General features: G+C 39.7%; 1 long non-coding RNA gene across 2 annotated transcripts in view; it reads left to right on the forward strand.

Moving 5' to 3' along the window:
• Positions 1-25,940, forward strand: part of LOC103791520 (uncharacterized) — a 54,733-nt gene extending 28,793 nt beyond the window's left edge. Inside the window, exons 2-3 of one of the 2 annotated variants that reach the window (XR_004739824.3) lie at positions 18,174-20,521; positions 25,403-25,940. This is a non-coding gene — a long non-coding RNA (uncharacterized LOC103791520). Of the gene's footprint in view, positions 1-18,173; positions 22,941-25,402 lie in introns of those variants that run through there. The other variant, XR_617937.6, reaches the window with a different exon arrangement.
• The last annotated feature ends 370 nt before the right edge of the window (positions 25,941-26,310 follow it).

Genomic DNA, 26,310 nt, shown 5'->3' on the forward strand with positions numbered 1-26,310 from the left:
TTGTATACATGTATTGAAATATTACACTGTACTTCATTAATATGTGCAATTATTGTGTCAACGAAAAATAATAATAAAATAAAATAAATGAGCAGAAAGAAATGTATCTTAATTAAGCTTAAGAAAAGGCTCAGTCTTATTAAAGTAGATGAATGAGGTATACCTCTACAGCAGTGGTCCTCAAACTTCAGGTGGGAGAGAATCTTCTAAAGAGTTTGTCAAAATGCATTCCCAGGCCTCTCCTCCAGAGGTTCTGATAGAGAGAATCTTCTAAAGAGTTTGTCAAAATGCATTCCCAGGCCTCTCCTCCAGAGGTTCTGATTCAGTGGGTTTGGGATGGGGCTTATTAACCTGCATGTAAACCAGAGCCTCAGATGTACCTGATACAGATGGTTCTCAGACCACAATGTAGAGAATCTCTGCTCTAGAACCTGCCCCTTTCTCCTGTTCTCCTCTCCTCCAGATGCTGGAGGATCAGGGTCTTGATGGAAGTCTATTAGACCTCTGTGAGGGAAAAAACAAAGTTTGAGAACAACGTCCACAGGCTTACTTTCTTCTTCTTCTTTTCTGACTTAAATGCAGAAGAAATGATTAATTATACCCTTCACTCCACAGTTCAAGGCACACAGTAATCATTGTTGACAGCAAAGGATCTCCTTCCCTCCCCACCTCCCTTCTTCCTTTCTTCTCCCATTCTCTTCCTTTCTTCTCCCTCTCTTCCTTATTTCCTTTTTCTTCATTCCAGTTAATCATTTTTCTCTATCCTGCAGACAGATTCTCTAATGCTTTTACTGTGAATCTTTTGTTAGTGTGCTTTTCCTGCAAAATGAGTATTGCTGCTTTGCATGACTACAGTAAATGGGGTTGTGTTTTATTTATTGTCCCTAAGCACCATGGTTATGAGATACATTCATGTGTTGCCATGTGTATATTGAATCTATTGTTTCTAACAGCTACAACCCTGGTGTTTATCTACCACATTATTACATGATAGACAACCAGGGTGTTCCAAATTCTTTGCCACCACATATAATGCTGCAAAGCATGTCCTTGTTCACGTCCCCTCAGATCTGTGTAAGACCCTCTTTGAGATGTATGTCAAGAATAGAATAGCTGGAGGTTTTTGGTCTGAAAGAATATCTTCCCTAAACCACTCCAACCACATTTGCCACTCAAGGTCTCATTTTTACCACTTCAAGAAGAGCATAGTATAGCTTGGCTGGGATGGGAATGTAGAAATATGGGTGTTTATTCTACTTTCATGTGCTCAACACTTTACTGAGTATTACATATTTGATGACATAAAGATAAAAAATTCACATCCTTCATCATAACGATACACACACACACCTACACACACACACACATATATCCCATTTTTACAGATTGGGAAAATAAGGCTTGAGCTCATACAACGAGTACGTGGCAGTTAAGATTTTAGACAAAAATCTAATTCCAAATGCCCTAGAAATAATAAAATAGAGAGACTATTGTCTCTACAGGAGAAATATTACCTTGCTCTTCTGAGAATGTGAAATGACGGGAAAGAATATTTTCCTCACATAACACTTGGTTGCTTGGCAAAAAATAGTTCCTTGTCAAGGTAAGTCTCCAACCCAAGACATAAAGTGTATCTGGCAACATGGATATGCTTGGGAGATATTATGTTAAGCAAAATAAGCCAGGCAGGAAGGATGTGGCAGCAGAATCTTTTAAGGGAAAATCTCTCCTTCAAGCTACCATCTCTTCCTCAGTATTTTATTTAAGGCAAACTCTAGCATAAGGTGGACAGGCCACAGAGCAGCCTCATAAGAATAAAATAGCCCAAATGATTCCCATATGATCACATGCCAGGATGGGGAGGGTTGAAGGGGCAATGATCATTCCCCAGTTTAAGAAAGTTTAAAGCAGTGGGGCTCAACTTTTTCCAGTTTGGTATCTTTTAAAGACAAAAGCAGTGTGTTATTATGACAATGGCTATTCTTTTTTCAGTTTTGAGTGAAATATATAATAGCAAAAAACTACAATGAATTTAGTAATACTTTAGCTTGTATCTAAACATTTTTATGAATACTAGTATTATTTTATTTTTTAGAAATTTTTATTTCATCATATTATTTTTTGCTGGCTGCTGGAAGTTTGTTTTCTACTTGGTGCCAGGCAAATTGTTAGAGGGTATCAGGTAAACTTTGGTGTGACTTGGATAGTAAAGAGTAGGGTGCTCTCAACTTCCTTTTTGGTATTTTGCTCTTTGACAAAAATAACCCAGCTGCGTTCAGCTCATTGCAGCTTGCCTAGTCTAGGGCTGTGATGGGCCTAGGACCTCCAGAAGTGGGTCAGGCCTCTTTCTCAAGGCTTCCCCAGCCAGGCCACTAGTGGACATTCTGCTGGAAACCTTGGGAGATTCCAAGTGCTCTGACGACTCCAATACTGTAGCCATGAATGGGAGAGTGAATTTTTCAAAAGGAAGCTTGCTCACCAGTGATTAGGACCAGAATCGGGGAGACTTTTGTGATGGTAGGGGGATGGCATCCCCAAATGGTCAGTACTTCCATAAAGCTGCTGAAGGAAGTGGAGCCCAGGAGCATTAGTAATAGTGATGAATGAGCAGGAGTGAGCTACTAGAGGGGATGGCTGCTGTGTCCTGCTGGTGGGCTGATGAAAACACTGGCACACCATCACGGGTGGCAGGGACAGAGCTGCCAGGCCATGGTGTTTGAGGAAGAGACCACAGAGGCTACTACTTCATGACCAAGAGGCACATGTGTGTGTGCTTGGGATGTATATTTATTTTACTACAGTATATGCTATTCTTTGCCTATACAGCCTAGAGCCCATGGTCAATCCTTGGTGAGCATTTGAATTCCCAAACCCTTAAAATTATTCACTCTGTTCACTAGTCCACAATAGATCATATCTGGGAAACCACTATCCATATGCCCCAAATCTATACCACTAGGTGGGCACTTAACATGCCACCTTATAATCTCAGGTTATATATTTTTCTGTTAATGTTCATCTTCTCCTTTATCTGGATTGTAAACTCTCTAAAAGAAGAGATCATGTATTGTGTTTTAATGCCTACAGGATCAAGAACGGTGCTTTGTAGAGCCTCGTTAAAAAGGAGGGGTAAAATGATTTATTAAGTAACCATGTTGTGCCAGGCATTGTGATGGGTGCTTTATGTTTATTGTAGACTTGAGGCTGACACTGCAGTCTAATCCCATCATGGTAACTCACCCATTTCCTTGCCTATGATGGATTCTAGCACCCCAGTTTAAGCCAGTCAGAACATTGCATTCACCTAAGGACTCCTTGGATTGTGCCTGGGCATGAGACCTAAACTGGGCACTCGGATTGAGAAGAAATATTTTCCCCCATTTTGGGGGGAAGGGTTTAGTCGTGGGTAGCTGATTAATGGAAGGATCTAGAACCTTGATGTCATGGAGTCACCTAATCAGTTAACCAAGCCAAAACCACTTTAAGGCAAATATTTCTCCTTTGTCCTCATATTCATCACTCACTTTTCTTATCCCACTGTCTGCCCTGAAAGGCTGACGGGTATGGTCTGTGTCAATGGACTTCTTGCCCTCTGGCTTCCGGTTGGCTTTAACCAATGGGGACACAGGTAGGAGATGAAATGTAGGAAGAAGAATATGGTTAGCATATTTATTCTTGGACAGCGTCCTGTTTTGGGATACTCTGTCGAATGAGATAGGAATGGTTTACTCTTTAAACTATTTTGAGTTTTGTTTTTAAAACATTATACTGATATATATGTGCATTCATATAGATATATTTCCCCTATGTTTCTGTAGGCACTGATGATGCATATATCATCTCATATAAACCTTAGAAGAAGTTAAGGTAGTGTTATTATCTCCATTTTGCTGTAAGGAATCCAGGGCCCAGAGAAACAGCTTATCCAGGATAAGGACACAGCTTGAAGGAAGCTTAATTATTAGGCTTAGAAATTGATCTATATTTACTAAATGTTCTGTTATAGTATTACTGAGTTCAGGCTTTCAGTACATTCTTAACCAAAGATTATAATCAGAAAATATGTTCATTTCACCTTACATGCAGATTTTAGCTAGTGCCTTGATGCAATGCACATTTTCTTCTATCATTTAATCACTCTTGATCTGAGAGGATTCTGACATAAACCAGATCATATAAATGGAGGAACCAATTCTACTTCTCTTATAGGACACCCCTGGGATATATTCTAAGAGATTTAAAAGAAACCTTTTTATTTAGAAATAATATCAAGCTTATAGAAAAGTTGCATGAGTAGTACAAAGAACACCCCATATGCTTTACCCAGACTCTCTGACTGTTCGTATTTTGCCGTTACTTTGTCGTTATGTCACACCTGCCTCTCTCTGCATACACACTTACATATTCTCAAATAGTTCAGAATAAAAGTATGTGTGCATACATATATATATGTGAGTATATGTGTGAGTATATATATATGTGTATGCACACACACTCTTTTAATATATATATTCTCACATAGTTCAGGTCCATTTGAGACTATGTTGCATACGTCATGACCCTTCTAAATACAGTTGACACTTGAACAAGACGGGTTTGAACTACATAGGTCTATTTATACATGGACTTTTTTCAACTAAATTAAGTTTGAAAATACAGTATTTGTAGGGTGTGAAACCCATGTATATAGAGGGTTGATGTTTTGTACACTCACATTTCATGGGACTGACCTGAGATGTGCATATATTCTACTTTTGGTGTACATGAGTGGTCCTGATACCAACCCCCACATACACTGAGGGACAACTGCACCTCAGTGTGTATCTCCTAAGAACAAGAATGTTCTCTTATATCACCACAGTAGACTTAACTACTTCAGGAAATTTAACATTAAATACTTCAATTTACCCTGTAAATAATATTTCAAGTTCTCAATGATCTGAGAATGTTCTTTATAGCATTTCTCCCTCCATGTGGAATCCACTCTAAGATCACATATTGTATTTAGTTTTCATGTCTCTAATTTGCTTTAAGCTGCAAGAATTCCTGAACCTTTCAGTGACTATGACTTTTATCACATCACCATTTGTGAAACCTCCAGCTCTCTTCCTCTTTTTGTTTTTGGAGTTGAAGTTTCCTACTTGTTGCCCAGGCTGAAGTGCAACATTCTGGAGCAGGTTGTTCAGTTTCCATGTAGTTGTGCAGTTTTGAGTAAGTTTCTTAAACCTGAGTTCTAATTTGATTGCACTGTGGTCTGAGAGACTGCTGTGATTTCCATTCCTTTGCATTTGCTGAGGAGTGTTTTACTTCCAATTACGTGGTCAATTTTAGATTAAGTGTGATGTGGTGCTGAGAAGAATGTATATTTTGTTGATTTGGGATGAAGAGTTCTGTTGATGTCTCTTAGGTCTGCTTGGTTCAGAGCTGAGTTCAAGTCCTGGATATCCTTGTAATTTTCTATGTCGTTGATCTGTCTAATGTTGACAGTGGGGTGTTAAAGTCTCCCATTCTTATTGTGTGGGAGTAAGGTCTGTAAGAACTTGCTTTATGAATATGGGTGCTTCTTTATTGAGTGCATATATATTTAGGATAGTTAGCTCTTCTTGTTATATTGATCCTTTACCATTAAGTAATGCCCTTCTTTGTCTCTTTTGATCTTAGTTTGTTTAAGTCTGTTTTCTCAGAGACTAGGATTGCAACCCCTGCTTTTTTTTTTTGCTTTCCATTTGCTTGATAACTATCCCTCTATCCCTTTATTTTGAGCCTATGTTTCTCCTTGCACATGAGATGGGTCTCCTGAATATAGCACACCAATGGATCTTGACTCTTTATCCAATTTGTCAGTCTGTGTCTTTTAATTGGGGCATTTAACTCATTTACATTTAAGTTTAACATTGTTATGTGTGAATTTGTTGCTATCATTATGATGTTAGCTGGTTATTTGGCCCATTAGTTGATGCGGTTTCTTTATAGCATCAATGGTCTTTACACTTTGGTAGGTTTTTGCAGTGGCTGGTACTGGTTGTTCCTTTCCAAGTTTAGTGCTTCCTTCAGGACTTCTTGTACGGCAGGCCTGGTGGTGACAAAAAAATCACTCAGCATTTGCTTGTCTGTAAAGGATTTTATTTGCCCTTCACTTATGAAGCATAGTTTGGCTGGATATGAAATTCTGGGTTGAAAATTCTTTTCTTTATGAATGTTGACTATTGGCCCCCACTCTCTTCTGGCCTGTAGGGGTTTTGCTGAGAGATCTGCTGTCAGTTTGATGTGCTTCCCTTTGTGGGTAACCCGACCTTTCTCTCTGGCTGCCTTTAACATTTTTTTCCTTCATTTCAACCTTGGTGAATTTGACAATTATGTGTCTTGGGGTTTCTCTTCTTCAGGAGTATCATTGTAGTGTTCTCTGTATTTCCTGAATTTGAACACTGGCCTGCCTTGCTAGGTTGGGGAAGTTCTCCTGGAAAATATTCTGAAGAGTGTTTTCCAGCATGGTTCCATTCTCCCCATCCCTTCAGGTACACCAAATCAAATGTAGATTTGTTTTTTTGACATAGTCCCATAATTCTGGGAGGCTTTGATCATTTATTTTCACTCTTTTTTCTTTACTCTTCTCTTTTTTCTTTATTTCATTGAGTTGATCTTCAATCTCTGATATCCTTTTTTCCTCTTGATTGATTCAGTTATTGATACTTGTGTAAGTTTCACGAAGTTCTCATGCTGTGCTTTTCAGCTCTATCAGGTCATTTATGTTCTTCTCTAAATTGGTTATTCTAGTTATCAATTTGTCTAATATTTTTTCAAAGTTTTTAGCTTCCTTGCATTGGGTAAGAATATGCTCTTTTAGCTCAGAGGAGTTTGTTATTACCCACCTTCTGAAGCCTACTTCTGTCAATTCATCAAATTCATTCTCTGTCCAATTTTACTCCCTTCCTAGCAAGGAAGGATACTTTGTGGGAGAAGAGGCACTCCGGTTTTGGAATTTTCAGGTTTTTGAGCTGGTTTCTTCCCATTTTTGTGGATTTATCTACTTTTGGTCTTTGGTATTTGTGAGCTTCTGATGGGGTCTCTTAGTGGACCTCGTTTTTGTTGATGCTGATGCTATTCCTGTCTGTTTGTTAGTTTTCCTTCTAACAGTCAGGCCCCTCTGCTTCAGGTATGCTGGAGTTTGCTGGAGGTCCACTCCTGACCCTGTTTGCCTGGGTATCACCAGTGCAGGCTGCAGAACAGCAAAGATTGCTGCTTGTTCCTTCCTCTGGAAGCTTTGTCCCAAAGTGTCACCCACCAGATGTCTTCCAGAGCTCTCCTGTATGAGGTATCTGTTGGCCCCTACCAGGAGGTATATCATAGTCTGGATATGCAGGGGTCAGGGACCCACTAGAGGTGGCAGTCTGTTCCTTCTTAGCTCTCACATTGTGCTAGGAGATCTGCTGCTTCCTTCAGAGCTGTCTGTCAGGTAGAGATGTTTAAGTCTGCTGAAGCTGTGCCCACAGTCACCCCTTCCCCCAGGTATTCTGTCCCAATGAGATGGGGGTTTTATCTATAACTCCCTGACTAGGATTGCTGCCTTTTTTTCAGATATGCCCTGCCCAGTGAGGTGGGATCTGGACAGGCAGTGTGGCTACAGAGGCCTTGCTGAGCTGTGGTGGGCTCCACCCAGTTCAAACTTCCTGGTAACTTTGTTTACACTGTGATGGGAAAACCACCAACTCAAGCCTCAGCAATGGTGGATGCCACTCCCCTCACCAAGCTTGATCATCCCAGGTCAACTCAGACTGGTGTGCTAGCAGTGAGAATTTCCAGCTCCTCCCAAGACTGAACCAGGAAGAAGTCGAATCTCTGAATAGACCAATAACAAGTTCTGAAATTGAGGCAATACTTAACAGCCTACCAACCAAAAAAAGTCCAGGACCAGACAGATTCATAGCCAAATTCTACCAGAAGTACAAAAAGGGGCTGGTACCATGCCTTCTGAAACTATTCCAAATAATAAAAAATGAGATAATCCTCCCTAACTCATTTTATGAGGTCAGCATCATCCTGATACCAGAACCTGGCAGAGACACAACAAAAATAGACAATTTCAGGCCAATATTCCTGATGAACATTGATATGAAAATCCTCAATAAACACTGGCAAACCAAATCCAGTAGCACATCAAAAAGTTTATCCACCACAATCAAGTTGGCTTCATACCTGGGATGCAAGGCTGGTTCAACATATACAAATCAATAAATGTAATGCATCACATAAACAGAACCAATGGCAAAAACCACACAATTATCTCAATAGATGCAGAAAAGGCCTTCAACACAATTCAACAGCCCTTCATGCTAAAAACTCTCAATAAACTAAGTGCTAATAGAGTGTATCTCAAAAATAATAAGAGCTATTTATGACAAACCCACAGTGAATATAATGCAGAATAGGCAAAAACTGGAAGCATTTCCTTTGAAAACTGGCACAAGACAAAGATGACCTCTCTTACCACTCCTATTCCACATAATATTTCTGGCCAGGGCAATTAGGCAAGAGAAATAAATAAAGCATATTCATTTAGGAAAAGAGGAGGCCAAATTTTGTCTCTGCTTGCAGATGACATAACTGAATATTTAGAAAACCCCATCATCTCAGTCTAAAATTGCCTTAAGCTGATAAGTAACTTCAGCAAAGTCTCAGGATACAAAATCAATGTGCCAAAATCACAAGCATTCCTATACACCAACAGACGAACAGAGAGCCAAATCATGAGTGAACTTCCATTCACAAATGCTACAAAGAGAATAAAATACCTAGGAATACAACTAACAAGGGATGTGAAGGCCCTCTTCAAGGAGAACTACAAACCACTGCTCAAGGAAATAAGAGAGGACACAAACAAATGGAAAAACATTCGATGCTCATGGATAGGAATAATCACTATCTGAAGATGTTCCTACTGCCCAAATCAATTTATAGATTTAATGCAATCCCCATCAAGCTACCACTGACTTTCTTCACAGAAGTGGAAAAAACTACATTTCATATGGAACCAAAAAAGAACCTGCTAGACAAGACAATCCTAAGCAAAAAACAAAGCTGGAGGCATCAGACTACCTGACTTCAAACTATACTACAAGCCTACAGTAACCAAAATAGCATAGTACTGGTACCAAAACAGATATATAGACCAATGGAGCAGAACAGAAGCCTCAGAAATAATGCCATACTCTACAACCATCTGCTCTTTGACAAACCTTACAAAAACAAGTAATGGGGACAGGATTCCCTATTCAATAAATGGTGTTGGGAAAACTGGCTAGCCATATGCAGAAAGCTGAAACTGGATCCCTTCCTTATACCTTATACAAAAATTAACTTCAGATGGATTAAAGACTTAAACGTAAGACCTAAAACTATAAAAACCCTAGAAGAAAACCTAGGCAATACCATTCAGGACATAGGCATGGGCAAAGACTTCATGACTAAAACATAGAAAGTAATAGCAACAAAAGTCAAAATAGACAAATGGAATCTAATTAAACTAAAGAGCTTCTGCACAGCAAAAGAAATGATCATCAGATTGCAAAGGCAACCTACAGAATGGGAGAATATTTTGCAGTCTATCCACTTGACAAAGGGCTAATATCCAGAATCTATAAAGAGCTTAAACAAATTTACAAGAAAAAAACAACCCCATCAAAAGTGGGAGAAGGATATATACAGACACTTCTCAAAAGAAGACATATATGAGCCAACAAACATATGAAAAAAAGATCATCATCGCTGGTCATTAGAGAAATGCAAATCAAATCCACATTGAGATACCATCTCATGCCAGTTAGAATGGTGACCATTAAAAAGTCAGGAAACAATAGATACTGAAGAAAATGTAGATAAATAGAAATGCCTTTACACTGTTGGTGGGAGTATAAATTAGTTCAACCATTGTGGAAGACAGTGTAGCAATTCCTCAAGGATCTAGAACCAGAAATACCATTTGACCCAGCAATCCCATTACTGGGTATACACTCAAAGGATTGTAAATCATTCTGCTATAAAGATAAATGCACAGGTATATTTATTGTGGCACTGTTCATAATAACAAACACTTGGAACCAACCCAAATGCTCATCAATGATATACCGGATAAAGAAAATGTGGCATATATACACCATGGAATACTATGCAGCCATGAAAAAAGATGAGTTCATGTCTTTGCAGGTACATGGATGAAGCTGGGAAACATTATTCTCAGCAAACTAACACAAGAATATAAAACAAAACACCACATGTTCTTACTCCTAAGTGGGAGTTGAACAATGAGAACACATGGACATAGGGAGGGAAACATCACACACCGGGGTCTGCTGCGGGGTGGGAGAGCTAGGGGAGGGATAGCATTAGGAGAAATACCTAATGCAGATGACTGGTTGATGGGTGCAGCATATCACCATGGCACGCCAGTACCTATGTAACAAACCTGAACGTTCTGCACATGTACCCCAGAACTTAAAGTATAATTAAAAATTAAAAAAATTTGGGCCAGGTGCAGTGGCTTAAGCCTGTAATCCCAGCACTTTGGGAGTCCAAGGCGGGTGGATCATGAGGTCAACAGATTGAGACCATCCTGGTCAACATGGTGAAACCCCGTCTCTACCAAAAATACAAAAAATTAGCTGGGCATGGTGGTGCGTGCCTGTAATCCCAGCTACTTGGGAGGCTGAGGTGGGAGAATTGCCTGAACCCAGGAGGCAGAGGTTGCGGTGAGCCAAGATCGTGCCATTGCACTCCAGCCTGGGTAACAAGAGCGAAACTCCGTCTCAAAAAAAAAAAAAAAATTAAGAAAGAAAGAAAAAGATGCTTCTAATTTTTAAAATAAAACGTTCCTGATGTTTCTTCATGATTAGATTTAGTTTGTGTGTTTTCTGTTGGAAGACTACATAGGTGAGGTCATATCCTTCTTAGGATATTGCACCAGAGGCACCCAATGTCTGTCTACACCTCTTTGATAATTTTAATGATGATCACCTCTTGAATGTATTATCTGATTTCTCCACTATATAGGAAAGAGACCCGAGTTTGAAAGCCAGGATTTGTCAAACTACAAAGCACTGCTGGCTACCTCCTGTTGACTCATTCACCTGCCCTTACCGGGAACTTTAGTGGAGGCATTATGTGCTAGGGCTCTAAGCAAAGAGAGTTTTCTTTCTCATGAGACCAAGGTCTGGGTAGGGATGTTACAGTCAAAGGATTTCTATAGCTTCTGAATTGTTTTCAAATCCTAACAACTGGCCTCTCACTATTCAGTTAAATAACTCTTAAGGGAAAACAATTCTATCAATTTTTTAAACCTCTTCCCTTTCTAACTCACAGTGCTTTTAGAGTCTCTCAACTTCTCCTCCTTAAAAGAGGTGTCTGCTTTGTTTGTTCAGACCTGGGGTGATTTGTTTCCATACAGCAGGCAAATTGGTTTGTTTTAAGAATAAGTTTAAGGAGAACGGAGCCCAGGGTGGGCAGCAATCAGAGGGGTTTATACAATGGTTGACTCCTCTTTCACATCATGGAGATCCCAGGGGCCTTAACAACTTGGTTCTAGTCCACACTGACAGTGCCAGAGGTCATGTCTCCAGTATCTTTTACTTAATCTTTTCCTGGGGATTTTTTCTGTCCCAGGAGGTAGTTGGAAAAACAGCAAACTTTGGTCAGGCTTTGCAGGTGGGTCTCTTGGCTCATGTGAAATCTGGATGTAATAGATTTAGGTAAACAACTGATCTTAAAACCAGTCCAACTGATGTTGAGTCAAAATTTATCCCAGGCCGCAAAGACCTTTAGAGGGAGTAAAGCCAAACTCCTTACCTGTAATTACATCCTGTTGATTTGTCTGAAGTTACTCCCCTTTGTCACTTCAGGTCTACACAAAGCTCCCGAGAGACAATGATGGGCATTGTTGGTTTGCACAGTGCTAGTGGAAACGTGGGTGCAGAAAGGCAAACTTGTGGCCGGTGCATTTTATGGCAGGATACAAATCACACAGCCGAATCTGGCAACCATTATGAGGTTAAAATAAGCACATATAGTCACAGAACAAAGCAACCAAATTATGTGTTTAACATAATAATAATTACAAAAGCTCTGCAGGCATCTTGTTGAGCTATCTGCTGCCCTGAGTCCCAAGGGCTTCCTTAAACCACGGGGCAACTGAAAATGAACAGTGACAGGAAGCTTGGGTGGAGCGAGAGCTCAGCCGTTAGTTTTCTTTTGTGTGTGAGCAATTGCTTTAAAGTTCAAGTGCAATATTCAGTGTATCATTTGTTGCCACAAACGATCCCTTGGATAGTTTACTATGAGTGCCAGCTTTGCTGGGGTACCTTCTGGGTTTTACAAGTGGTTCCATCAAACAATGATTATTATTCTTCAAAATATTATCCAGAGTGGCTCGTTTCATGACAGACATGTGGTTTTAGTTTTGTTGTAAATGCAGAACAAAGGGTCTGGGAGTGTTTCTTTTCGTTATCTGAGCTGCGTGGCTCTAAGGAAACATCAGATAGTTCATTATTTAAATGAGAAGATTTTCTTGCCTTTCATTTCATTTTCGGTTTTATTTCTGTATATCCATGACATTTTAGCAAGCAAGCTGCCTCCTCTAGAAGAGCCATCTGCTTTGCTTTTCAACTGTGAAACCATCTGAGAGAATGAATACCTTCTTCCTCATAGAAATACATGTGGGGTGAGGGGAATGGTGTTGTTAATTATATATATGATTATGCATGAATATATACATAGATAGGTATATATTTATGTGTATTTGTGTGTGTGTGTGTGCGTAGTGTCTGTTTTTACTTTCTTTTTCTCTTTTTTAAAAATACTAGAGCATAGATGTACAATCAAGGAACTTGGTCTCAATAAAAACGAAGCAAAAATCTCCATCCCAACTTCCTCCCACGTCTCAAACCTTTCTCAGTGCAATAGGGTATGAGTTCCATGAGCATGGGGACTTCGGTCTGTACATTCATTGGTATATTCCTGGCATATAGAAAAGTATCTGGTATATAGTAGTTGCTAAAATAATAGTTGTTGGATGAAGCGGTGTGAATATTAGCATTTCTCCTCAGTAAATTCTGCTTGTTAGGCATGTAACAGTCAGAAATTACTCTTCCTTACTGTGAACATGCCTGTCGTTACTCCCACTCAGGCATGGTTATAATCTTTTGTCTGGTGCTACCGTATACTGTGCTGGGGTGATGGTTCGGGGCAGGACACCTTCTATGACTTGTGTTACATTTTCTTACTACATGACAAAGCAAAGATTCCTTGAGGCCATTTCCTATGAGTTGTAAGACATTACTGCCAACTCTCTAGGATGACTTAAATTATCATCGGTAAGCATACACTTTGGATCCTGGCCTGAGGACTTTTTCTACATGAGTATATTGATAGAAGAAATGGGACTAGGGCCGGGCGCAGTGGCTCATGCCTGTGATCCCAGCACTTTGGGAGGCCGAGGCAGCTGGATCACGAGGTCAAGAGATCGAGACCATCCTGGTCAACATGGTGAAACCCCGTCTCTACTAAAAATACAAAAAAAATTAACTGGGCATGGTGGCGCGTGCCTGTAATCCCAGCTACTCGGGAGGCTGAGGCACGAGAATTGCCTGAACCCAGGAGGCGGAGGTTGCGGTGAGCCGAGATCGCACTGTTGCACTCCAGCCTGGGTAACAAGAGCGAAACTCCATCTCAAAAACAAAAACAAAAACAAAAACAAAACAAGAAATGGGACTCTATTATCTATTGAGATGACTAATAGTAAACACTACTGTGACTCACAAAATCTGAAAAATATACTCCCGTGTATAAGTTAAAATGGCACAGCATAACTAGCCATGAAACAATAGCTATCAGACTGGCCTGATGTCTTATAACTGGAAATGGATTATTTGATTGCAGTGCAGATTTCAGAAAGAGGCATGAAGCCAGCTCAGCCAGTTTTTGGGTTTCTATTGTGGAAAAGATTCATTCACATATTGAACCTTGTCTGGCTACTCATAGAGTAACTGAGAGCAACAGACATTTTGTTCTTGATAGAGATACATAGAACATAAAGGAAGAGACTGGAGATCATCCCTGATGTCAGTAAAGTGTGTAGCTCCTGGACATGAGAGCTAGAAACATGTGACAATCATTTTTAGGAACTGTTCTATCATAAATTTTCAATAATTCTCTATTTACTACAGAATGGAATCCAGAATCATAAGCAAGTTTTGTAAAAATCTAAGCTAATTATACCTACTCAGAATGAAGTCTCTTGGCCTTTCCACAGCCACCCTTTGCTAGAGCCTAGATGAAGAACACTCAGCATTCGCTGAACACCCACACCTTGATTTCCCTATCACATTGTTTTGATGGGAATGCCATCATCTCTGGTGGCTGAAGTTCCAGGAAACAGGTTGATGATGCACTCCTCTTTGGGCATATTAAATATGAGGCACCGATGGTGCAACTAAGGGGAACTTGTGCATTGAAGAGTTGGAGAGAGAGCTCAGCGCTCAAGAGAGAGGTCTAGCCGGACACTGAGATTTAAGAAGCTTTTACCTAATGATTGCATGTGAAGGTTTGAGGTAAATGAGCTCATAGAAAGTGATTATGTACAGCAAGAAGAGACAAGGACACTGATTTCATACTTCAGTACCAGTGAAGGAGATCGTGAGACAATAATTAGAATAAGGAAGGAAACTGGTGTTATGAATAATTAAGCTAATATTTACTGGATGCCATTTATGTGGGAGAGCTCTGTTTAAACATTGTGCATAAGGTAAACAACCTTATAGAATAAGTTCTATTATCCTCATTTTTTTTTTTTTTTTTGAGACGGAGTTTCGCTCTTGTTACCCAGGCTGGAGTGCAATGGCGCGATCTCGGCTCACCGCAATCTCCGCCTCCTGGGTTCAGGCAATTCTCCTGCCTCAGCCTCCCGAGCAGCTGGGATTACAGGGACGCACCACCGTGTCCAGCTAATTTTTTTGTAATTTTAGTAGAGACGGGGTTTTACCATGTTGACCAAGATGGTCTAGATCTGTTGACCTCGTGATCCACCTGCCTCGGCCTCCCAAAGTGCTGGGATTACAGGCTTGAGCCACCGTGCCCGGCCTATTATCTTCATTTTTAAGATAGGATACCGAGGCACGGAAAGTTCAAGACAGTTGACTAAGACTACCAGCTAGAAGATGGTAGGGTTGGAATTAAATTTATCTGATTCCAGAATCTGTACCCTGGTCTCTTCTACAATACCTTGGCAAAGGAAAAAGGAAAAAGAGTTTCAACCTTCAGAAAGTGACCCACATTTGCACACGGCCATATGGTCCAGAGAAGTCAATGAAGATAATAAATGCAAAGTGTCCAGTGGGAATGAGGATTAGGAGGACACTATTGATTTTAACACAAGTTGTTTCAGTGGATTTGAGGCAGTCGAAGTTTGAAGCAAATGAGCTCCTAAGTATCACCTATATTACATCTATTTTAAAAAATTTACTTAACCAGGCCCTGGATCCAGGACACATAAATAGGTTTTCAAAAAATAGTCATTCTGTGAACATTGCAAGAGTAAAATTGAGCATGAGATGGCAATTCTCCACATTAGCTTCCATTCTCCTTCACTTTAGCTGTATAGAAATAGCCTGTGATGAGAATTCAAAGCTGTATAGTTTGTGAGACAATCAGGGCTTGTTTAGCCATTTTTGTTTATTTATATGGGAAGTCATGAGGAGGTATGTCTTAAAGTTGAGGGAAATGAGGCACAGAAAGGTTAACACTGCTGTTTGTGGAGGTGAGGGTGGGGGAGGGGTATCACTTTGTGTTACTTCCAGGAGATTTGAAAGGCTTTTTACTCTTACTGAGACTAAAAATTCAATTCAACATTTAATGCTAGACCTTTAGCCTCTTTTGTAGATTCTGGTGGAAAATAGATGGCTTACATGATGGGCAAGAAAGACCTTCAAGACCCTCTTCCTCTGGTTTCTCCTACGCTCAGGAAACTAAGAAGTCTCTGTTTTCTGCAATTATCTCTACCTTACTGCCACATAGTTAAGGACTGATATGGTTTGGTTGTGTCCCCACCTAAATCTCATCTTGAATTCCCATGTGTTGTGGGAGGGACCTGGTGGGAGGTAACTGAATTATGGGGTTGGGTTTCCCCATGCTGTTCTCATGATAGTGAATAGGTCTCCCAATCTGATGGTTTTAAAAATGGGAATTTGCCTGCACAAGCCCTCTTCTCTTGTCTGCCACCATGTGACACGTGCCTTTCACTTTCCACCATGATTGTGACGCTTCCTCAGTCACGTGGAGCTGTAAGTCTATTAAGCCTCTTTCCTTTGAAAATTGTCCAGTCTCGGGTATGACTTTATCAGCAGCATGAAAATGGATTAATACAAAGATCTTCTAGACCACTTTGGCAGCTACCATTGAAACTGGCCTGAAATATCTATAACTGTTCTTCTCTTTTATTCAAGCCAATTTGAATGGAAAGAGATTTCTTTATTTAAGATATCCTCACTAATTAATGCTCTACAATAGCATAAACTTCTTGTGGTACAAATTCTTTTCATTTAAAAGTCACCAAGTGGCTAGGCGCAGTGTCGCACCCCTGTAATCCCAGCACTTTGGGAGGCAGAGGTGGGTGGATTACCTGAGGTAAGGATTTCGAGACCATCCTGGCCAACATAGCTAGCCATCATCTCTTAAAAAAAATGTAAGTCACTGAATACTAGCAATTTATGTTTTTTTAGTCATACAGTTCAAATGCCTTCTACTAATTTTAAACAGCATCTGGATTTTAAAAGAGCAAAATTCAAAAGAAAACAGCTTGAAAACTTTCATCGGAAAAAACCTGTCCATTAAAAAACATAAGTCTAAACTTTCTCACCTGGTTCAAAAAAACATTTGAATTCACCATATCATTTGTGGGATTTTAGAATGGACTAGTCAGAGAAACAAAGGGAAAACAGCAACATGTGTAAGTGATCACCAACAAAAAGCCCGTTTCCAACTAAAAAACATGGCTTGTACGTAGGTCACAGAACAAATCAGACCAAACCGAAGTGCCAAGTCACAACTTAAAGAAAAAGAATCTGTGAGAAACCTTCGTAAGCAGATGGATTAGAAAGGCTAAATTTCACTCATGAAGACTTGAACCTAGGCTGTCTGAAATAGCAGTCAATAACATTAATAATCATCATAGGGCTCGGAAAACTACAGTTGGGGATTAGGCCAAATGGAGAGGCAGAGGACTGAACAAGAGAAGGGACTTTCCACAGAATTAATGAAAACAACAATCTGGTCATGAGGGGGTTGCTTCTTTCTGCTGGAGTGAAATTCCTCTACAGAGGTTTTCCTTTGTGGCTGCTTACTCCAGCACTAGTAGGAGGACCTTCTGAAGAGATTAAAGCCAATTTAATATCGCATATGCATTCAAAGATGGCAATAAGCAGGTAAGAAAAAAATGTTTTGTAATTGAATCACGTAAGACTATGTGGAAAGAAGTCTGGCTCAGACATTTTCATTGGTTATCTTCTTTCTTTTCTTTTCTTTTCTTTTTTTTTTTGAGACGGAGTTTCGCTCTTGTTACCCAGGCTGGAGTGCAATGGCGCGATCTCGGTTCACCACAACCTCCGCCTCCTGGGTTCAGGCAATTCTCCTGCCTCAGCCTCCTGAGTAGCTGAAATTACAGGCACGCGCCACCATACCCAGCTAATTTTTTGTACCTTTAGTAGAGACGGGGTTTCACCATGTTGACCAGGATGGTCTCATCTCTTGACCGCGTGATTCACCCGCCTTAGCCTCCCAAAGTGCTGGGATTACAGGCTTGAGCCACCGCGCCCAGCCCATTGGTTATCTTCTTATATTAGAGTGTTTCCCATTGAACACACCTTTATGGACTATCTTTTCCTAATAATGTAGCCAAGTTGTTCAAAATCAAGAATTCTTTTGTTAGCTTCCCTGGAATGCTTGTCCAACTTTTTTATTGCCTTTCAATTTTATCAGCTTGCCAGCACATAAGTAACCCACAAGTAGCCCAGCAATAACCCAGGACACAAAGCTGTCCAAAAACTGATTTGCTCCTTCTTCTATCTAAACAATAAGAGTTCTGGTAAGGATCACATATTTAGTTACTGATATGTCCTTTGTTGTATGTCTTACAGGCTTTGTAACCTCTATTAGACCAAATCACACGTGGTGTGGAAGAGGAGAAAGAGCGTGGAATGCTGCCGTAATCAGCCTTGGGCAACCAGAGACGAAGGAACAGAAAAAAAAAAAATCAACAAAAATAAATATAGAGCTCTTACTCCATGTGAGACACTGCCTTAGACATGGTGGGCCATAGAAACAAGTTTAGGATCGAGTTCCTGTCGTTAGGAATCTCTCAGTCTATGTGGAGCTGATAGAAATACAGCGTCATCACTCGAAGCCTGAATTTTGAATGAGTACATTAACAAAAGGCCAAAGACTTATTGCTAAGGGCCCTGAATTAAGAACTGGCATCCTTCCACTACTCTCAGCTGGAAAGGAACAAAATTTATGAAGGACACAGGAGAATGTACCCAGATCTGGAAAAAAAAAAAAGCTAATATTTGATGAGTTCAGACTAAGTGCCAGGCTCTACATGCCTTACACCTAGCAACTCATTTAATCCTCTTGATAACCTATAGTAATTGCTATTGCAATTTCTATTTCACAGATTTGGAAACTGAAGCAATGAGTTAAATAATGTGGCCAATCATGCAACTAATAAGCAGTAGATCTGGGATTATCTCAAGGGTATATTAGTGCACCTAGTGGTACACCTAAAACGACCAAATGGATTATTAACAGATCCAGAGTGAGAAGTCCTGGGAATTGGTATTAGAATTCATTGCAAAGCCTGTGAATTTTCTCTAAATAAAAGCATATGTAATACTCAAATACATAAAAGAAAGTTCTGTGTGCTTCCTGACAATAAGGAGACCAGATAATTTGTACAGAGACTCTTCAATGGATGAACAGCTTGTGTTCCAAAAAATATTTTACTTTTTATTCTATTTTTTTTTTTTTTTTTTTTTTGTAGAGACAGGTACTTGCTATGTTGCCCAGGCTGATCTTGAACTCCTGGCCTCAAGCAATCCTTCCACCTCAGCCTCCTTAAGTGCTGGGATTACAGCTTTGAGCCACTGTACCTGGCCTTCCCTTTCATTCTTATATACAAAGCACCGCTATGTAAACGAGTGCTTGTGCTTTTGTGCTGATGCATGGTTACTCTGTGTCTATGAAAGATGGTACACTGAAAAAATTTTAAGCATTCAATTTTTGACTTATAAGACTTCAGAATCCAGAAGCATCGTGTATACAGAGGAGTTGGAAAAAGTTTGAGTTGAAGGAAGGTTCTCAATCAAAAGAAAGGGAAAGCAGTGTTTATGTAAGTGAGAAGAATATTCCCATTTGCAAATGGAAATTTTGTTTAGGTGAGGAGCCGCTAGTAGTACGATGAAATACAAACCCCATTTAGTCAATCAGGCCACAGAACCATTTGAATTCTATGTACCTAGCTAGGGGAGGTAGTCAGCGAAACCCATTAAACAGTGTTCAGAAGAAACCATCCAGCCCAGTGCAACGAAAATGTTCTTTTCAAGACCCAACGATCTATCCAAACATCATTTTAGATGCTGTGGGAGAAGAATGCCATTGTCCCCACTTGAGTAGACTGCATTATTATTGGGGAAAAAAAAAACAAAAGCATGCAAAATGAGAGCATGAGATGCTGACCACAGCCTAGGAGTTCAGGAAGAGCTTGAAAAAAACAAACACCTTCCTGACCTGAGTTTTCTGAGAAAGTGGAGCTGGAGTTTGGTAACACTCCGCAACAGCTCGAAGATGGACTTTGGGGACTTTGCCTGAGTGCCTGTGGAGAAAATCAAACCCTGGGCTGAATAGTTTGTTCTGAGCACTGTTTAATGAGTTTCACTCTATATACCTCCCCTAGCTAGATATATAGAACACAAGTGGTTCTGTGGCTTGGTTGATTAAATGCTTCATCAGGCAGATAGGCCCCTGGGAACTGTATGCAACATTTTATTGCCTTTCAAGACAGTTGTTTCTCATTGTATAGATGTGCCTGAGTGGATAAATAATCAAGAGTTCCAATGCCAAAGGCTAATTTGCCCTGGCTTTGGAAATGCCTTTTTTTTTTTTTAACCCATAAGCAGCATGAATTATACTGAGAGTTTTGCATGTTTCTGGCTGACAACCAAAGGCCCCCCTTCCAGAAGGATAGGAAAGTTGCCGGATGAAGTTTTCTCACAGAATTTACCACTGACTATAAAGTGAAATTGCTACAATGAATAATCATCTTTCCTTGTGCAATCTTAATTGAGTTGGCAACATGTATAATTACCATGATGGCAGAGGAACCCTGTGATGTTGAATGAAGGACGAATTTCTTTGGCTATCTGTAGAAAGTCTCAAAAAACCTCGTCATCTTAAAGGCCCGACCACCACTAAACTCATTTGAGCAGAGGTACATTATACTTTGCTTGGATTTACCAGGGCTTTCAAAATTCAGTGCTTTCATGCCTTGAAAATAGGTATTTTTGGAAAGTGAATGCTTGCAAGTTAAGGGGATTTGTAATCTTTCTTTCAAGTGCTATTCCTAAGGTTCAAATACGTTAGTCTATCAAGGGATTGCAAACCACCGTAATGCAACACTTACCCAATTTGCAAGGATGCTAGTTTAAAAAAAAACAAACAACCAGCTCTCTCAAGGGGGAAAAAAATGTCACAGTGAGAGCCTACACAGGGGTAAATTATAAAGATCTCCCACGAACATGAGAACGACATAAACTGAAGTGTAATTACCTCCTAAGTAGGAAAATATAGTCTTTGTTTTTTACCTTCTCACCATAAGACTATATTCTCCTAGAAGTTCACGAAAGGTCATTGGCAGAACCTAACCTCTACTTTATTGAAACTACCAAAGCTAAATTATACATGTTTTTAACAGCCTGCTCAATGCTATGCAAAGGCTTCTTTATAAATGCCAATCATCAGTGAAACCTCAAGTCACTGTCAAATCCTTGCAAATAATAGTAACAAAGTTCTTCAGATGCCTGTGACCAGAGACCAGAGACCAGAGACCTGCCTATGACCAGGTTCCATTATTTTCCCCTGACTTCTCATGACTGGAGGAAAGGTAGGAGAGAATGTGATGCTGTAAACATAAGCCCTGAAACTGCTTTGCTTCTTCCAAAAACTGATGAGCCAGATTATTTCTGTAAGTATAGTCTTTCACAAGAGTATATTAAACATGTAAAATCTATGTTAACTTATTTAGGCTCACATGGTATCATTTAGTAAGTTACAGTTGTCAGGGGCTCTTGGTATGCATTTTCTTTTATCTGAATAAATAGGAAATGGTAATATTGCTCAAGGTAGTGGGAGAGAGCTGAGTATTCTTTAACAGTCAGTAAAGGTCACAATTGGAAAACCGGAATTTGCTTATATGATCCTTTCTGTGGCTAGCTCTCTTACTAGGATGCAATTCAATACTTTCTGGGAACATCTGTGCCCTAAAGAAGCATGTCTGTATGCATCCACTTTTGGACTCTCATTCGCCTCTCATGGCTTTTGTTTGGCAGCTGAGAGTGCTCCAGGATATGAGGGTTATTATTTAACATATTCAATACCCAGGGCTAGAACTCTAGGCAGAACCATGTGGGGACCTTTTTGATGTGCTTCAAATTAAAGTGTTTAGGCAACTTCTACTGCTCTTATAATGAGTCTGATGTGATCTGAGATACTGCTGGGTTGACTGGCCTAGTGGGTCTCTTCTCTAAGAAGGTAGCTTGTGTAAAGTGGGGAATCAGGTTCATCCTCTGTATAGGGAATGAAAGTATGTTTCAAAGCTTACACTGTGGGGGGAAACAAAACACACTGGAGCCTGTCAGGGTTGAGGGGCAGGAGGAGGGAGAGCACTCGGAAGAATAACTAATGGACGCTTCGCTTAATTCCTGGGTGAAGTGCAGCAAATCACCATGGCACACGTTTACCTGTGTAACAAACCTGCACATCCTGCACATGTACCCCTGAACTTAAAATAAAAGGTGAAGAAAAAAAAAAGAAAACGCAAGCTATTAAGAAATATCTGTTCCTCACATTTGAGATAAATAGTGGAACTGGGTCAACAGGAACTGGTTTTGTTTGTTTGTTTGTTTGTTTGTTTTCCTCTGCAATGTAACAGTGCTTGGAAGAGTTAATGCAATTTTATTAAAATTTCCATTTTAATGCCAAGAAACAATTGATTCTCTGGAAGCACCTAGTTCGATATTTCATAAAAGCCAAAAAGGTAGAATGTGAAAAGACTTTTCTGTCTTTGTTAAGGTAACAACAATGATAGCAACTATCATGATCATTATCTCTCTCATTTGTATGGGATTTTATAGTTCACAAAACACTTTCATATACATTGTCTCATTTTCTAATATAACTAGAACCTTGCATAATATGAAATCAGCTGTTGCTTATGTCAAGGCATTTGTGGGTTATTAGAAACTGTTGGCCAGATGTTATGAATGGTATAAAAAGTGTGTCTTGGCAAAGCATAGAAAGATCCAAACTTTTGTATAAACTAAATGGCAAGACGGTGAGAGAAAAAGGTACCATAACATGCTTTACTGGAATAAAGGGTCCAAGGCAGGGTCAGTGCGAAGAGAGGCATGAAAACCTACCTTGGCTTTAGTACCTTATTCCAGAGAAGGAAGGAATCCATTGGCAGTGGGGGCTACACAGGAATCTACATGAGATGGGTATTGATCCTGAGTCCAAGATAAGAAGGAAGGAGTACAGAAGCACCTCTACTTATGAGCTTTCCACTTCTGAACTCTCAGGAATTTATGAACAGAGCTGCTTATAAAATAAAACACCTCCAGTCTGTTATATCACCATCAGTTTCATTTATGGATTATTTCATTGATTTGTAGATTCATTTATTTATTAAGCATTATTTTCACACATAATTATTGTTCCAGGCACTCTGCTTTGGGTTGGAGACATATAGTGAAAAAGACAGACAAGGTGCCTGCCCTCAACAGCCTATATGACATAGACAAACAAGGAAACAAATAGCAAAATAAATATAGATTGTGATGTATCATAAAGGAAAATACAGGGCAATGAAACAGAGAGAAACTTTGAACTTCTCTTTGAAACCACAGATCCCCACAGTGGCTCTGTTAAAGAAGGCTTAAAAATTGTGTTATGGAAAATATAACACCCTTTTGACAAACTCTGGGCTTACTTCTTCAAAAGCGTCATGGATAGCAAGATCAAATGCTCATGAAAAATGGTTAGGGCTGGGTGCAGTAGCTCATGTCTATAATCCCACCACTTTGGGAGGCCACAGTAGGAGGACTGAGTGAAGCCAGGATGTTGAGACCAGCCAGGACTACAAAGTGAGGCCCTAGTCTGCAAAAAATTAAAAAAAAAATTAGCTGAGTGTGGTGGTTTCCACCTGTAGTCCTGGCTATGCAAGAGGCTGAGGCCAGAAGATCATGTGAGCACAGGAATTTGAGGCCGCTTTGAGCTGTGATTGCGCCACTGTAATCCAGTCTAGGAGACAGAGCAAGACCCTATCTCAAAAAAATTGAATAAATAAAAAATAAACGGTCATGGTAACATGGAAGTAAATGTATTTTTAGAGTACATTAAATACAATAGGTATCCCCTTACTGAAGAAACTAGGTAGGGCCATGTTAGAAAGTTGGTATGGCAGATAGACCTTCTCTTTAAATAGCTTCTTTAATTTTTGAGGAAAAGAATTGCTGCTATAGATTATCTCATAAGGTTTTGTTAAATAATTCTTGACCAATTAAAAAATATATTGAACAAGACTGTACTAGCTTGAAATATATTCTGATCTTTATTCTCCTTATTTATTTTATTAAGTCTTGGCAAAATGCTCTGTAATTGCCAGATGTTCTCACAAGGCACATGAATGTTCAGTGCAATTTTTTTAAGGCTTTATCTTCACACAAGTATTGTGTGCTAACCAACTGCCCTACTGGAGCTCCTAAGGCTTTAATTCACTTATTATAAGGCTGAATCTAGAGCAAATCTCCCTTCTCTGCACCAACAAATTAGCCCACCCTCATGGTTCCTAGGAGGGTACATATATGATTATTGTTGACACATTTCTTGCTTAATCAAACTGATCTGAATTTTTTTGTTTGTTTGTTTGTTTTGTTTTTTGAGACAGAGTTTCGCTCTTGTTGCCCAGGCTGGAGTGCAATGGCGCGATCTCGGCTCACTGCAACCTCCGCCTCCTGGGTTCAAGCAATTCTCCTGCCTCAGCCTCCCAAGTAGCTGGTACTACAGGTGTGCACCACCATGCCCAGCTAATTTTTGTATTTTGGGTAGAGACGGGGTTTCACCTTGTTGACCAGGATGGTCTCGATCTCTTGACCTCGTGATCCACCCGCCTCAGCCTCCTAAAGTGCTGGGCTTATAGGTGTGAACCACCGCGCCCGGCCCTGATCTGAATTTTGAATGTGTAAAAACAGAGATACAAACAATTTGGAATGCAAATGGGGGAATGCAAATTAGGGAAGAGGTGGATACCCAAAGCATGATATTGGCAGAAGCATCTACTATCCATGAGTAGATGCTAGACGAGGAAAAACAACAGAGTCAGAAAATATGTAACTTATACGTTCCAAGTCTCTTCTCTTGTGCCCACATTGCTAATCAGAAAGAATATTCTTTTCTATTGAGCTTGACTGGGGGTGAGGTGCTTAGGGCCTTTTTAGCACATTACAGACAGCTTCTGTCACTTTATCAGAGATGTCATATGGGATCAAATCTATTTGCCATGGTAGTGTAAAGGGTATTGCTCACCTAAATATTTGCATATTAACAGTTAATATGGTTTGGCTGTGTCCCCACCCAAATCTCACCTTGAATTGTAGTTCTCATAATTCCCATGTATTGTGGGAGGGACCCAGTGGGAGTAATTGAATCATGGGATCAGGTCTTTCCTATGCAGTTCTTGTGACAGAATAAGTCTCACAAGATCTGACAGTTTTCTCAAAGGGAGTTCCCCTATACAAGCTCTCTGGCCTGCTGCCATGTAAGATATGACTTTGCTCTTTATTCGCCTTCAGTTATGATCATGAGGCCTCCCCAGCCACATAGAACTGAGTCAATTAAACCTCTTTTCTTTCTAAATTACCTAGTTTGGGGTATGTCTTTATTAGCAGTGTGAGAACAGACTAATACAGCAGTCTTCCAAGTCTTAACTTGAAATAGTAGTGTAGGAATTGGAGGCAACAATTTAGGAAAAATAAAGATGATATTTTTCCTAAAAATACAGGGATCACCGTTTGTTTCTCTTGCTCCCCAAATCAAGGTCACCATCTTGAACAGATCCTTCTTGCTGTGTCTCAAGGACACAGAAAATGGCTGGTGTGTTCCTCTCTGTGAAGAATTTGCTGACATTTGAAAGAAATGGCTAGTAGAAGATTCACTGGACAGTGAAATTCGTTGTGCCTAGGACATATTCAGTCTGTTTTTCTGCAGCACCAGGAAAGAAGGCACAGTGTCATTTTGTTCTGGAGATTCTTGACACTTTTTACTCTGTACTTTAATTTTGGCAACCTTGGACTGATGGGGTTTATAGATATTTATTATCAAATTGTTATGTATTCACTGATATCCTTTCAATTCAATAATTGTTTTAAATCTCTTGTGGTGTCCATTGAGTATGTTACCAGGAAACTGAAATATTTTCTGTCTTCCTCTTTTTTCTCTGCAAAATAGAAACAAGATAACTAGACATAGCTGATAGTCATTTTCTCTCAGAAATTCAAATATATTATTTTTAAGTGCTTCTGTAAGTATTTGAACTGAAGATAATTGAAAAAATAAAAATCTAAAGACCAAAGCAATTTAATCAATGATATTTTTATTTTTGACCTTTAAGTCAAGAATTAATATCTGTATTAACTGCAAATGGATTTAATCATCTATATCTGATTTCATGTTAATGATACTAAACCCAACATAGATATTGCAATCATGGGTGTGATTTTTACCTAGGCATATCCAGGAGCATTTGTGACCAGGCAGAACACAGAATGTTAAAGGTGCAGCTCAGGTGCTGAAGGTGAGCCTATAATTTACTAAATCAAAGTTCAGTGAAATCAACTCAAGATATTTATAGATGTTTATTAGTGACCCTAACGGATCCACTTTACTTACCTGCAGGATAATTGGAGTATAGTAGTATAAGTAGAGTTTTCAGTAGAAGGAAGCAGC

Source organism: Callithrix jacchus, chromosome 2 (genome assembly GCF_049354715.1).
Source record: "Callithrix jacchus isolate 240 chromosome 2, calJac240_pri, whole genome shotgun sequence".
Classification (NCBI taxonomy): Eukaryota; Metazoa; Chordata; class Mammalia; order Primates; family Cebidae; genus Callithrix; species Callithrix jacchus.